Below are 12,849 nucleotides of genomic sequence, written 5' to 3'. Positions count from 1 at the left end.
TCTGGTGGAGGCTGTGGTAGCTGTGGTCCATTAGTCCTTTGGACTAATCTTTTCCTTGTATCCCGTTCTCCTCATTCTCTCTTGCTCCCAAAGGGGTGAGACCAATTGAGTATCTTAGATGGCTGCTCACAGGCTTTTAAGACCCCAGACACTACTCACCAAGGTAGAATGCAGAACATTGTCTTTATAAACCGTTATGCCAATTGAGCTAGATGTTCCCCGAGACCATGGTCCCCACAGCCCTCCGCCCAGAAATTCAGTCCCTCAGGGAGTTTCGATGTGTCTGTGGAGCTTCCACGAACCTTCCTTGACAAGTTGTGCTGGCCTCCCCAGTATTGTGTACTGTCTTACCCTTCACCAAAGTTACCGCTTGTCTACTGTCTATTTAGTTCCTCCCCTATCCCTCCCATCCCTCGTAACCACCAAAGATTGTTTCTTTTTGTGTGTAAACTTTTTCATGAGTTTTTACAGTAGTGGTCTCATACAATATGTATCCTTTTGTGATTGACTTATTTCACTCAGTATGATGTCCTCTAGTGTGATCCATGTTATGAGATGCTTCACAGATTCATCATTGCTCTTTATTGTTGCATAATACTCCATTTCGTGTATGTACCATAATTTGTTTATCCTTTCATCTGTTGATGGGCATCTAGGTTGTTTCCACATTTTTGCTATTGTGAACAATGCTGCAATGAACATGGGTGTGCATATGTCTATTCGTGTGATGGCTCTTATTTCTCTAGGATATATTCCTAGGCGTGGGATTGCTGGATCATATGGTATTTCTATTTCTAGCTAAGGAGGCGCCATATCACTTTCCAAAATGGTTGTATCATTATGCGTTCCCACCAGCAGTGCATAAGAGTTCTGATCTCCCCACAGCCTCTCCAACATTTGTTATTTGCAGTGTTTTTGATTCGTGACAGTAATGGCCAGGGCTTTTTTTTCTTGGGAGTTTTTTAATTACCTTTTCAATCTCTTCTTTTGTTATTGGTTCATTTAGTTGTTCTACCTCTGTTTGTGTTCGTTTAGGTAGGTAGCGAGTTTCTAGAGATTTGTCCATTTCCTCTAGGTTTTCAAATTTGTTAGAGTACAATTTTTCATAATATTCTGTTATGACTCTTTTAATTTCAGTTGGGTCTGTTGTGATGTTGCCCATCTCTTTTCTTATATGGGTTATTTGCTTCCTCTCCTGTTTTTCTTTTGTCTGTTTGGCCAGTGGTTTATTGATTTTGATGATCTTTTAAAAGAACCAGCTTTTGGTCTTGTTAACTCTTTCAATTGTTTTTCTATTCTCTATTTCATTTAATTCTGCTCTAATTCTTATTATTTCCTTTCTTCTGGTGCCTGAGTGCTTCTTTTGCTGCTCTCTTTCTCCTTGTTCAAGTTGTAGGGATAACGTTTTGATTTTGGCCCTGTGTTCTTTTTGGATGTGTGCGTTTATTGCTATAAACCGACCTCTGAGCACTGGTTTTGCTGTGTTCCAAAGATTCTGGTAGGATGTGTTTTCCTGGCTGTACTTCTTCCAAGACAGATTTGTTTGTTCTTCTGGCAGTCCATGGTATATTCAATATTCTTCACCAACACCATAATTCAAATGCATCTATTCTTCCTCAGTCTTCCTTATCATGGGACAGCTTTCCCATGCATATAAGGCAATTGAAAATACCATGGCTTAGCATTAGAGAAATGCAAATCAAATCTACAATGAGATACCATCTCACCCCAACAAGGCTAGCATTAATCCCAAAATCACAAAATAATTAATGTTGGAGAGGATGTGGAGAGACTGGAACACTTATACACTATTGGTGGGAATGTAAAATGGTACAACCACTTTGGAAATCAACTTGGCGCTTCTTTAAATAGCTAGAAACAGAAGTACCATACGATCCAGCAATCCTACTTCTTGGAATTTATCCTAGAGAATTAACAGCCTTCACATGAATAGATACATGTACACCCGTGTTTATTGCAGCACTGTTCATGATAGCAGAAAGATGGAAGCAACCTAGGAGCCCATCAACGGATGAATGGATGAACAAATTATGGTGTAGTCACACAATGGAATACTACACAATGATAAAGAACAATGATGAATCCGTGAAACGTCTTATAACATAGAGGAATCTGGAAGGCATAATGCAGGGTGAATTTAGTCAGTCACCAAAGGACAAATATTGTATGAGACCACTATTATAAGAACTCAAGAAAAGGTTTAAACAGAGAAGAAAACATTCTTTGATGGTTACAAAGGTGTGGAGGGAGGGAGGTGTTCACTAGCTAGATAGTAGACAAGAATTATCTTAGGTGAAGGGAAGGACAACACACGTTACAGGGGAAGTCAGCACAACTGGACTAAACCAAAGCTAAGAAGTTTCCTGAATACAACCAAATACTTCGAGGGACAGAGTAGCAAGGGCGGGGGTCTGAGGACCATGGTTTCAGGGGACATCTAGGTCAATTGGCATAACAAAGTTTATTAAGAAAGTGTTTTGCATCCTACTTTGGTGAGATAGCAAGCAGCCATCTAAGATGCATCAATTTGTCCCAACCCACCTGGAGCAAAGGAAAATGAAGAACACCAAAGACACGAGGAAAATATTAGCCCAAGAGACAGAAAGAGCCGCATAAACCAGAGACTCCATCAGCCTGAGACCAGAAGAACTAGATGGTGCCTGGCTACCACCAATGACCACCCTGACAGGGAACACAACAGAGAGTCCCTGACAGAGCAAGAGAAAAGTGGGGTGCAGAACTCAAATTCTAGTAAGAAGACCAGACTCAGTGGTTTGACTGAGACTGGAGGGACCCTGTAAGACATGGCCCCCGGACTCTCTGTTAGCCCAGAACTAAAGCCATTCCCAAGGCCAACTCTTCAAACAAAGGTTAGACTGGACTATGGGACATAAAATGATACTCGTGAGGAGTGTGCTTCTTAGCTCAAGTACATACATGAGACTAAATGGGCAGCTTCTGTCCAGAGGTGAGATGAGAAGGCAGAGAGGGTCAGGAGCTGGTTGAAGGAACACGGGAACTCTGGGGTAGAAAGGAAAAGTGTGCTGTCACAGTATAAGAAGAGGAGCTAAGGTCACATAACAATGTGTGTATAAATTTTTGTATGAGAGACTAACTTGAATTGTAAACTTTTGCTTAAAGTGCAACAAGAAAAAGAAAACACCATGGCTTGGGTCATGTGCACCTTAGTCCTCAAAGTGACATCTTTGCTTTTTAACACTTTAAAGAGGTCTTTTACAGCAGATTTGCCCAATGTAATGCATCGTTTGATTTCTTGACTGCTGCTTCCATGGGCATTGATTGTGGACCTAAATAGAATGAAATCCTTGACAACTTCAGTCTTTTCTCTGTTCATCATGATGTTGCTTATTGGTCTGGCTGTGAGGATTTCTCTTAATGTTGAAGTGCAATTCATACTGAAGGCTGTGGTCTTGGATCTTCATCAGTAGGTGTTTCAAGTCCTCTTCACTTTCAGCAAGCAAGGTTGTGTCATCTGCATATCACAGGTTGTTAATGAATCTTCCTCTAAATTTGATGACCCACTCTTCTTTATATAGTCCAGCTTCTAAGATTATTTGCTCAGCGTACAGATTGAATAAGTATGGTGAAATGATACTACCCTAATGCACATCTTTCCTGACTAAACCACACAGTATCCCCTTGTTGTGTTTGAACGACTACCTGCTGGTCTATGTACAGGTTCCTCACGGGCACAATTAAGTGTTCTGGAATTTCCCATTCTTTGTAATGTTATCCATAATTTGCCATCATCCACACAGTCGACTGCCTTTGCACAGTCAATAAAACACAGGTAAACACCTTTCTGGTATTCTCAGCTTTCAGCCGAGATGCATCTGACATCAGCAGTGATATCCCTCATTCCACATCCTCTTCTGAATTCAGCTTGAATTTCTGGCAGTTCCCTGTCAATGTACTGCTGCAAGGGCTTTTGAATGATCTTCAGCAAAATTTTACTTGTGTGTGATATTAATGACACTGTTTGATAATTCCCATATTCTGTTGGATCACCTTTCTTTGGAATGGGCATGAATATGGATCTCTTCCAGTGAGTTGGCCAGGTAGCTGTCTTTCAAATTTCTTGGCATAGACAAGTGAGCACCTCCAGCGCTGCATCCGTTTGTTGAAACATGTCAGTTGGTATTCCGTCAGTTCCTGGAGACTTGTTTTTCGCCAGTGCTTTCAGTGCAGCTTGGACTTCTTTCAATGCTATCAGTTCTTGATCCTATGGTACCTCATGAAGTGGTTGAATGTCGACCAGTTCTTTTTGGTACAGTGATTCCATGTATTCCTTCCATCTTTTTTGGATGCTTCCTGCATTGTTCAATATTTTCCCCGTAGTATCCTTCAATACTGCAAGTCGAGGTCTGAATTTTTTCTTCAGTTCTTTCAGCTTGAGAAATGTCAAGCGTGTTCTTCCCTTTTGGTTTTCTAACTCGAGGTCTTTGCACATTTTACTGTAATACTTTACTTTGTCTTCTCTAGCCACCCTTTGAAATCTTCTGTTCGGCGCTTTCACTCCATCATTTCTTCCATTCGCTTTAGCTACTTGACATTAAAGAACAAGTTTCAGAGTCTCTTCTGACATCCGTTTAGGTCTTTTCTTTCTTTCCTGTCTTTTCAATGCCCTTTTGCTTTCTTCATGTATGATGTCTTTGATGTCATCTCACAACTCATCTAGTCTTCAGTCATTAGTGTTCAATGTGTCAAATGTATTCTTTTGATGTCTCTAAATTCAGGTGGGGTATACTCAAGGTTGTATTTTGGCTCTTGTGGACTTGCTCCAATTTTCTCTTGCATACGAGCAATTGATGGTCTGTTCCTCAGTTGGGCCCTGGCCTTGTTCTGACTGATGATATTGAGGTTTTCCATCATCTCCACAGATGTAATCGGTTTTATTCCTGTGTATTCCATCTGGCAGGGTCCACATGTATAGTCACCTTTTATGTTGTTGATAAAAGGTATTTGCAATGAAGAAACCGTTGGTCTTGCAAAATTCTATCGTGCAATCTCCGGTGTGCTTTCTATTGCCAAAGCCATATTATCCAACTACTGATCATTTTTCTTTGTTTCCAACTTTCGCATTCCAATCACCAGTAATTATCAATGCATGTTATTTGCACTGATAATGTCTGATCAAGTTCAGACCACAGAAGTTTGTAAAAATCTTCAATTTCTTCATCTTTTGGCCTTAGTGGTTGGTGCGTAAATTTGAATAATAGTCGTATTAACTGGTCTTCCTTGTAGGCATATGGATATTATCATATCACTAATAGCGTTGTACTTCAGGATAGATCTTGAAATGTTCTTTTTGATGATGAATGCAACACCATTCCTCTTCAATTTTTCATTCCCAGCATAGAAGACCATACAATTGTCCAATTCAAAATGGCCAATACCAATCTATTTCAGCTCACTAATACATAGAGTATTGATCTTTATGTGTCCCATTTAATTTTTGATGACTTAAAATTTTCCTAGATTCATATTTTGTACATTCTATGTTCTGATTATTAATGGATTTTTGCAGCTGTTTCTTCTCATTTTGAGTTGTGCCACATCAGCCAATGAAAGTCCCCCAAAACTTTACTCCATCCACATCATTAAGGTTGACTCTACTTTGAGGAGTCAGCTCTCCCCCAGTCAAATTTTGAGTGCCTTCCAACCTGAGGGACTCATCTTCTGGCACTGTATCAGACAGTGTTCCACTGCTATTCATATGGCCAATTTTTTCAGAAGTAGACTTCTAGGTCCTTCTTCCTAGTCTGTCTTAGTCTGGAAGCTCTACTGAAACCTGTCCACTATGGGTGACCCTGCTGGTATTTGAAACACAGTGGCATAGCTTCCAGCATCACAGCAACATGCAAGCCACCACAGTACAACAAATTGGAGATGAGTAGTAGAGGAAAGCATCTAATTTAGTATAAAGAGATTTAAAAAAAAACTATCATTAGAATCAAAATGCTATAAAAAAAGAATATAACCTTTAGACCAAATTTTACTAAAAGAGCTTCTGGGTTATTTCTACATTTCAGTTACAAAAGTTGAAAGGTCCTTTTCTATTAACCTGGCCTGGGAGGTACCTAACTAATCTTCCATTTTAATTCCTGAGTTTTCCCCCTCTGACTGCAGTGGTTGGGAGAAAGACTGGTCTGTCACACATATAACTAATTGATATTGTTAAGGGTTTGCAGAAACAAAAGAGAGAAAAGTGAGATCAAAATTTAAAAGTTGAACAGGCTATAGCAACCTATTGCAAGTATATTTTTAGGTCAAAAGCAGTCAACTAGATCTTTAATGATCACTATATCATTAAAGATATACCAAAAGCAGCCCTGGTGGTACAATGGTTAAGTGCACGGCTGCTAACCAAAAGGTCAGAGGTTCAAACCCGCCAGTGGCTCAAGTACCTGGCAATCTTCTCCAGTAAAGATTACAGCCTAGGAAACCCCATGGGGCAGTTCTACTCTGTTATATATGGTAGCTGTGAGTAGGAATTGACTCTACCACACACAACACCAACAACAAATATATAAGGCAAAGGAAATAACGAAGTTTAAACTTATAAAATTTATAAAAACAAAATGTTTATACTTATAAAATTTATATTTTAAATTTATAAAATTTAATTTTATAAATGTATATATTTATTAATTTTATGAAAACAAACAAAAAATACAATGAAGTAAAATAGACAAAGAAGATTTCCAAAACTGCATGAAACCTTGATAGACATGCAATTAAATCTTTAAAGCTATATGTATCATTCATTCATTCAACAAATGGTATTCATTCATTCAACAATTAATTATTGAGTATATGGCTGACATTATGCTAGGCACTAGATAGAGCAATAAACAAGGCTATAAATATAGGATTCTTGCCCTCTACCAGAGACCCCATGTGTTTCAGAGTAGAACTATGCTTCATAGGATTTTCAATGGCTGTGATCTTTAGGGAACAGATAACCAGGCCTTTCTTTCAAGGTGCCTTTGGGTAGGTTGGCACTGCCCACTTTTTGGTTATTAGCCGAGTACTTAACTGTTTGCACCACCCAGGGTTTCCTCCTGCCCTCTAAGAGCAGAGGGACAGTAAACAAATAATTACAAAATTAATTAATTGAGATTGCAATAGGTATTAATGAGAAGGAGAAGGTGCTTGGCTGCTAACTGAGAGGCTGGTTGTTCAAAGCTTCTCCTAGGGAAAAAGATGTGGCAGTCATCTTCTGTAAAGATTACAGCTTCGGAAACTCTAGGGGGCAATTTTACCTTGTCCTATAGGATCACTATGAGTTGGAATTGACTCAACTGCAATGGGTTTGGTTTGATTTTGGTAGAAGGTGTTATAGATCTACTTAACTGAAGACAACTGAGTCTGGAGGTCAGGATTGCTCTCCTGAAGAACATGGTAAACAGAAATAATAACATTTCTTGGTTTTAAAACATGATAATATAAAATGAAAGCGTTTAAGTTGACGTGAATCTCTGTTTCCGAACTGAACGCATTAGCTAGCAATATACCCACGCTCTCACCAAAAAACTTGGACAAAATAGAGAAATCAGGTATTTTACAGCAGGGGAGAGCTGTTGAGTCAATGAGAACTGGAGGGGCTAAGACTCCAGAGAAGTTGTCTTAGTTATCTAGTGCTGCTATAACAGAAATACCACAAGTGGATGGCTTTAACAAAGAGAAGTTTATTTTCTCACTGTCTAGTAGGCTAGAATTCCAAATTCAGGGCGTCACCTCCAGGGGAAGTCTTTATCTCTGTCAGCTCTGGAGAAAGGTCCTTCTGATTAATCTTCCCCTGGACTAGGATCTTCTCCGCGCAGGAATCCCAGGTCTGAAGGACCCACTCTGCCCCCAGCGCTGCTTTCTTGGTGGTAGGAGGTCCCCAACTCTCTGCTCACTTCACTTTCATTTTATCTCTTGTAAGATAAAAGGTGATGCAGGCCACACCCCAGGGAAACTCCCTTTACATTGGACCAGGGATGTGACCTGAGTAAGGGTGTTACATCCCACCCTAAGCTTCTGTAACATAACCCAATCTTGCCTCATTAACCACAAGCAGAGATTAAGGTCTACAACACATGGGAAAATTACATCAATCAGGAAATGGAGGACAACCACACAGTACTGGGAATCTCGGCCTAACCAAGTTGACACGTATTTTCGGGGGTCACAATTCAATCCATAACAGTGATGAACTTGGATATCTTGCTGAGGAGATTTCTAAGCAAGATCTTAAAGGGGCCACATGGTTTCTCCTTGCCACTTATTGTAAAATGTGAAAGGAAAGAGATGGACTTAACAATGAACTGTGCAAAATGAAAACAAAACTTAAAAGATTTGGAAGATTCTGTTGTACAAACTAAGGACACATGTCCTAGAATTTTCGCCAAGAACGTGGCTACACAGACTTTTGTTAAAGAGATTAAGCCTGTGACTGATGGATCTAACCAACTACCACAGCAGAAAACCCATCAGCTTAGACTGAAGGGGTCAGAGACAGGATGAAAGGAAAGAAAACTGTCTGCCTCTTGGAATTCTATAGGCAGGAAACAGGCCAAAGGAGCTAAATGTTTTGTCCTCTAAGAAAAGCAAAGGACCGTCCTTGGAGAAGCTTGGACATCAGCAGAACTGTTGGAAGGAGCACAGGAAGCAGAGCTGCCAAGGTCTCAAAGTGTGGGGCTATGGCCTCTGGGGTCTTAAAGGTTGGGGCTAAGGCCTCTGGTATCTCAAAGGGTAGAGCCATGGCCTCCTAGGTTTCAAAGAGTCAGATTTTCACCAACTTGGTTCCGGAGTATGGGGCTGCCGTTCAGTTTGGCCAAGAAGATGGGGTCACTGCCCAAAGCTGAGGGGGTGAAGCTGCCATGCTCAAGGGACAGAAGAATGGGGCCTGCTGAGGCTGAGGTGGTGGGTTACCACTCAGATGGACGAGGAGATGGGGCCACCCAAAGCTGAGGGAGCAGAGTTGCTGTCCCAGTGGGCCTGGAAGGCAAAGCTGAGGCCCTGGGCCAAGGGGCCTCCTTCTAAAATTCAGAGATCTTGGCCAACACCCAGAACCTGGAGGGTGGGGCCCTTGCCCAGATGGTCCCAAAGAACAGAGGATTGTTTTCAAACCTTGAAAGCTAATGAAAATTTTTCTGCTGGGTTATGGACTTGCTTGGTGTTTCCCGAATAGGGTCCGTGCCCTGGAGCAGTGGAGCCAATGAAACATACTTCAAGTCAGAAAGAGTGAGAAAGTTTTTCATTCAGGAAGTGTATACCACCGGGGACCCAGCAGCAACTCAGGTTGTCCTTAGGGAGTCCCAAAAGGCATGTTTACATTAGAGCTTATATATGATTTTTACAAAGGTTAGAAGTGTTGTTATTCACTCCAAGATAATTACAAGAGACTGTTTATCATACTAAAGCGATAGGGAACTGGACATTTCCTTATCAGGCTAAAGATACACGGCTCTGACATCTGGGCTCTAATCTTCCTGTGGGGGATACTAAGTCATAAAACAGAGTCATTAACAAAGGTATGCGCAAAACAAAGCCATGGACGAAGGTATGCGAAAAGGGAGAACGCTAAAAAAAAAGAAAAAAACTTAGAGGTCCATTATGGCGTTAGTTATGTCAAGCCCTCAGTTGCCATTTTGAAGAGAAAACATGCTGGGGAGTATTAGGGTCACACTTGGTGCCTGTTATCCCTTCTTTCTCTTCAGTTTCTCCCATTTGTAATGGGAATATCTACCTTGTGCCTGTTCCACCATTATACTTTGGAAACAGATAACTTGTAGTCTAGATTTCACAGGTTCACAGGTGAAGAGAATTTGTTCCCAGGATGGAATATGCCTAAAGTCTTACCCATATTTGATTTAAGTGATCAGAAGATGAAATTTTGGATTTGGAGTTGATTTAAGACTTTTGGGATGATGTGATGGGGTGAATGTGTTTTGCTTGTGGCAGGGACATTAGTTTTTAGGGGCCAAAGGGTGGAATGTTATGGACTGAACTATGTCCCTCAAAATTACGTATTGTAAATCTTAATCTCTATACCTGTGGTTATAACCCATTGGGAATGTGTTGTCTTTGTTATGTTAATGAGGCAGGATTAGTGTAGGGTGTGTCTTGAGTCAATCTTTTTTGAGATGTAAAAGTGATTAAACAAACAAACTGGAAGCAGAGATGGAGGAAGAGAGATTCCAAGCCACATGAAGATTACCCAAGAGCAGAAGCTCAGAAGAGACAAGGACCTTCCTCCAGAGCTGACGGAGACAGAAAGAGTTCCCCTAGAGCCAGCACCCTAAATTTGGACATCTAGCCTCCTAAGCTGTGAGAAAATAAACTTCTGTTTGTAAAAGTCACCCATTTATGGCATGGTATTTCTGTTATAGTAGCACTAGATAACTAAGACACGTATCTTGGAAAAAAGGCCTGGTGATTTATTTCCAGAAAATCAGCCACTGAAAACCCTATGGAGCACAGTTCTATCCTAGTGTAGCACCTAGTTTACAAATACTATAAATCAGGACTTGATTTACTGTTCTGTTGCTTGTCTAGACTTGTGAAAGTGATGAAGAATATGTTAATAAGGTAGATTAAATTGAAAATGTGTGATGTCGATAGTCATTACATTGTAAAGAACATAAAGAATTGAGGAAATATTCTTCCAGTATTCAAAAATTATTACCCAGTTCAGCAAAAAAGGAGCACTTATCATTGACAGATAAGAGAAATTCTGACGTATGTCTTTATTTTTTCATATTACTTGTTAATGTAAACAAAAGTATCTACCAACATTTATGCTGGAACTACACTCATTCATCATTTGCAACCATGGGTTGGCTACAGATAACGTTTGCCAAAAACCTTTGAAAGCATTCTGTGAGAATCAATTGTCTATTTGGAACTTACAATGAAGACTATTTTATATTTTGTAAATTGTGTGCTACACATCCTTTATATCAGTAAAATTTAAGTAAACATACACACAAAAAGGAAGTTTTTTTTTTTTTTTTTCCCCCAGAGATCTGGTTGTTAAATATTTAACAACATGTCATTGGTGTTATGGTATGATCCATTAGTAAAATAATATGTTTTTCTTCCTTAATAGATACCTAGACTGTACTCTCTCTGAGAGTTAATGTTTGTCTTGAGAGATGGGCATGTGTGTCTGATTCAATGGTTACCCTCTGGATGATCAGGGAGAGTCTTTACTCTGCTTTACTTTTCACCTCACACACACTTGGAAGATCGAGTCTACTCTGGACTCTTCTGCAGAAGCCTTCCCCCCACCCCACACACAACCTTGGTATTAGCCTGTTGCTGTTGAGTTGATTCCGACTCATAGCAGTATAGGGTTTCCAAGGAGTGCCTGGTGAATTTGAACTGCCAACCTTTTGATTAACAGCCTTAGTGAGACTAAACTCTTCCTATGTGGGAAAATGTACTGTTAGGGACTATGTATTGCAGAGTGAGGGGAGTATTGGAGACTTTGTCTGTGGAGGTTTGAAGATGAATCCCTTGAAAAAGACCTAAGCACAGGCAGTAAAGCTAGATAGAATCTGGGGTGTGTCTACCATAAGGTGACTCCCTTTGAGGGCTGAATTTCTTTGAGTGGCTCTTCTGTGGCTTATGGCTCAGGTGGTAACAGGCCGAGTGGTTGCCCACTTCTTTTTTTTTTTTTTTTTGATGCCACATGCAAAGGGAGCCACATCCTATTTCGAGGGAATGGGCCCGAGTTCCAGGAGCAGAGTGAGGTGGTGTTGTGGCCATAAGGTGCCCACAACTTGCTGACTCGATAACTGGGAAAGCAACTCTGTCCCCAAAATGCACTTCAATGGGAGAAATGGGGAGCCTATGCTAGGTTTCAGAAATTTGTAGCAAAGTCCAAAGGGTAACTTAGATGAAGTAGGGAACGAGAAGTTTAGCACCCCCAAATGCAGACATAGTTTGTACTATACTAAATGTGGCTATGAAGTGAAGGAAGACCAAGGAATAGTGATGGTGAACATGGCTTCTCTCAGATGCAGGAGGTGGCTTCTTTGTTGGAAAGCCTCCCTCCTAGGCTCTGCGAGGAAACCTGCTTCCTGGGAAGGAAGTCAGTTGTAGGAGGCAAACAGTCACGGAGATCTGAGAGTTAAGAGAGGGTAAGCACGTAGGGAGTGGACGAGCGGGACAGAGGGGAAGGGTTCAACAATAGAATCTAAAGAAATTGAGAGAAGACAAAATACTGCAGAGGCTGATGATGTTCAGCTGCTTGCTCGTTCTAGAACTTTCTTTCTTGGTTTTCAAGGCCTGCAATCTTGATGCTGCCATCCTGCCCCTTCTTGGTCTTCCTTCTCAGTCCACCCAGGAATGATGAGCAGAACTTGGGTGGCAAGGCACATTACTCATATGAATCGTTGAAAGAAACCCAGAAATGGCCCAATTGAAACTTATGTTACAGACAAAGGGCTTCAGTTTCACTGTCATTTTACAAGTCCCTCCTTGAAAACCCTATAGGGCAGCTCTGCTCTGTCCTAAAGGGTCACTATGAGTTGGAATCTACTCGATGGCAATGGTTTTTTTTTTGCATGTCAAAACTTTCTTTTGCTTACTTTGGAGACATCATCAGAAAGACCAACCGCTAGAAAAAAAAGGGACACCATGTTTAGTGAAATAGAGGGTCAGTGAAAACAAGGGAAATGCTCAATGAGATGGATTGACACAATAGTCACAACACTGGGCTCAAACATGCCAAGGATCATGAAGATGGTGCCGGACCAGGCAGTGTTTCCTTCTATTATACATAAGGTTGCCATGAGTCAGAGCTGACTCGAT

This window comes from Trichechus manatus, unplaced genomic scaffold (genome assembly GCF_000243295.1).
Source record: "Trichechus manatus latirostris isolate Lorelei unplaced genomic scaffold, TriManLat1.0 scaffold00026, whole genome shotgun sequence".
NCBI classification, from domain to species: domain Eukaryota; kingdom Metazoa; phylum Chordata; class Mammalia; order Sirenia; family Trichechidae; genus Trichechus; species Trichechus manatus.
This window is presented reverse-complemented; position numbering follows the sequence as displayed.